At 33.3% G+C, this 3109-nt stretch overlaps 1 pseudogene; it reads left to right on the forward strand.

Annotated features, from left to right (window-relative positions):
* The first annotated feature begins 1820 nt into the window (after window positions 1-1820).
* On the forward strand, window positions 1821-2468 carry LOC149140578 (polyadenylate-binding protein 2 pseudogene; annotated as a pseudogene).
* The last annotated feature ends 641 nt before the right edge of the window (window positions 2469-3109 follow it).

The following is a 3109-nucleotide window of genomic DNA, read 5'->3' on the forward strand; positions in this document are numbered from 1 at the left end:
ATTTTATAAATATTTTATTTTAATTTAATTTATAGCCTTTTTAAAATTAAAACTTAATACTTATAATAAACATACAATATAAAAAGATTCTCAACCATGGATATTATTAACTTGTAAATAGGGTTTATTACAATACTTTGGGTCAATATCATGTTTTATTGTTTTAATTTTATTTTATTTTGTAACATTTTTTAAATTAAGTCTAAAAGTAAAAAGCTAGGGGAGATTTTTTGGTGTAAATGCTTATAAACATTTACATGTGGGCTCAATTAAAAAATAATAAAATGTTAAAAACAATTTCCTAGAGGGGCTCTCTCCAATCCAGTATGTAGAGATGTTATAATGCTCTGTGAACATTTTGACTTGATCAAAATAAAATAAAATAAAGAAATTAATAGTGATAATTATCAATAAAACATTTTAACTTGGTCTAATTACATAAAAAAATAAGATAAAATAAAATACAAAATAAAAAATTAATAGTTATAATTATAATCAATAATAAAACCAACCTAGATCCATTTAACTACTTATTTTCTAAGCTCCTAGAGAGACTAAATCTCTTGAGATGCAGACTTTTTTTAGAGTGACAAGGGATTTGATCCTTCTGAAACTTGGTAATTTGGTCTGAATTTAAACTAATAATTTAGTATTAACATATATCTAACTACCATAAATATAGAAATGTAATTAATTTTTATATTATGTTCCGTTTTAACTTGTTCAAAAACTAGATTATTTTCATGGAATCCCTCACCATTAACTTAAGTGTGTGATCTTTTAAGCATGTTTATCACTTCATCAAGGTCTTTTATTGCCTTTTGACATTATCAATTTAGTACTTCAATATTTTAAAGCACTAGTACCGAGCATTCCTCACTCTATGGATATGTTTTAGAGTTGCAGCGTTAGCCCCCTAAGCATGGGGTAGCATATTATTTATATATATATATATATATATATATATATGATATTAGGTATGCCATTTTTTAAGGTTGTTGGATCATTTTCATTGAGTCACCTAATATTTAATTTAATTTAGGTGTGTGATTTTTTTTAGAGATGTTTATCACTTTGTAAATGTCTTTTATTGCTCTTTTTATTTTGGTTATTAATTTAATTCATTTTGATATTTTAAAAAATAAAAGTCCACATTCCTTTATTTTGTGTATTCATTTTAGATATTTTTTTTTATTTGGTTATCAAATTGATATTCCAAGTTACTAGTTTTAGGCAGCGGCTAACCAGCCTGCCATAGGGGGTGATGCAGGCTGGATAACCCGATAACACCCGAGCGGGGAGACTGGGCATTAAATAAAAAATGGGAATTCCCGTGTTATCGGGCTATCCAGCCTGCATCTCCCCGGGCATTTAATGCCCTATGGCAGGCTGGTTAGCCGTTGCCCTAGTTTTAGGTATTTTACAAGCTCTTATATATATAGTGAAGGGGTAATTTATTGAAATAAAATAGTGAAAGAACTAAAAATATCTCACTGGAATTTGAAATAACATCCATTATGACATCCGCACAACCACTATAAAGAAAGCCTTACCAAAAAAACACCACCGGGAAGTCCACATTGACAAATCGCACGGCCTTTCAGTGTGCTTAAAAACATTTCCATCCATGCATGTCGGCCGTGGCAAACAAATACTTTCATTAAAACCATATAAACCCATCTCCATATTGTAGAAAGACCTGCACAGGACAAAGTTACCGTGGCAAGTAAACACTTCCGGTGTTCATTAAAACCATATAAACTCATCTCCATATGGTAGAAAGACCTGCACACGACAAAGTTACCCGAGACATGCTAGCAATGGAGGAGCATGAAGTGTATGGTGGGGAAATTCCAGAGTATGAACCAGAAGACACCGAAATAGATTATGAACCAGAAGACACCGAAATGGGCATTAATGAGAAAGAGTTGGATGTGATGAGCAAAAGGCTACAGGAAATTGAAGAAGAGGCAGCCGCCCTGAGAGAAATGCAGGCCAAGATCGCTCAAGAAATGCAGATCCCCGCCGTGCCAGACCCTGCTACTTCAGGGGTTGCGGATCAAGCAAGCAGAGAAGAAGCGGATTCGCGTTCTATTTTTGTTGGAAATGTTGATTACTCCTGCACTCCAGAGGAAGTGCAGCGTCATTTTCAGTCATGCGGGACAGTTAACAGGGTTACTATTAAAACTGACAAGTTTGGTCAGCCAAAAGGGTTTGCTTATGTTGAATTTCTGGACGTTGTCTCCGTTCAAAATGCACTTCGTCTGAATAACTCTGAACTTCATAATCGCCAGCTGAAGATTACAGCGAAAAGGACAAATGTTCCAGGAATGGGGCAGCACCGTTATCGAGGTCGAAGGTTCAATCCCTATGCTCGGCCTTATTATTACGCCCCCCCTCCAACTTATGGGTATGGGAAGATGCCAAGATACAGGCGCCCCATACGCTATCGGCCTTATTATTATTAATGGAAGTCATCAAAGCGGTTTTGGTTGATTTTGCTTGCATTTTTCTGTTTTTATTTTGCATTGTTGTGACTGGATTCTCTGGTAAGAGATTTAGGGAATGCATTCACTTTTGATTTCATTTGGTAGAGGTTGAGAGTGGTCTACTGGTTAAAATTGGAAATTTGATTTGTAAACACTGTAATGCTGATGTTTGAGGAGACAGGATTGGAAAATTGATTTGTATGTAGTAAACAGTGTTACTGTAATGCATTCATTTGTAATGTTTGAGGAGATATGTAAATTTTCTTTGACTTGGTAGATTAAATGTTTTGTAGAAGTATTCACGGTATGTGAACAATGAGGTAGTGTTGTATATGTAATTCCTTGAATAGGTATATGTGAACAATGAGGAAATGATGAAGTGTTGTATATGTATTTCTTTAAATAGGTAGATTTGATTATGGTGGATGTGTTGTATATGTAATTCTTTAAATTTAGTAGATATTATCATGGTTCATGTTTTATAGAAAAGTATTTACAAAATCTGGTGAACCTAAAGGTAGTAAGGGTTTTTTTTAATGTGTAATAGTAAGGTTGTTTTGTGTAATTAATGTTTTGAATAGTTAAATTTTAGTACCTGAAATAAGGTAATTATAAGGTTA

This window comes from Pinus tabuliformis, chromosome X (genome assembly GCF_031772625.1).
Source record: "Pinus tabuliformis cultivar Carrire ecotype Pingquan chromosome X, CPIR1, whole genome shotgun sequence".
In the NCBI taxonomy this organism is placed as follows: Eukaryota; Viridiplantae; Streptophyta; class Pinopsida; order Pinales; family Pinaceae; genus Pinus; species Pinus tabuliformis.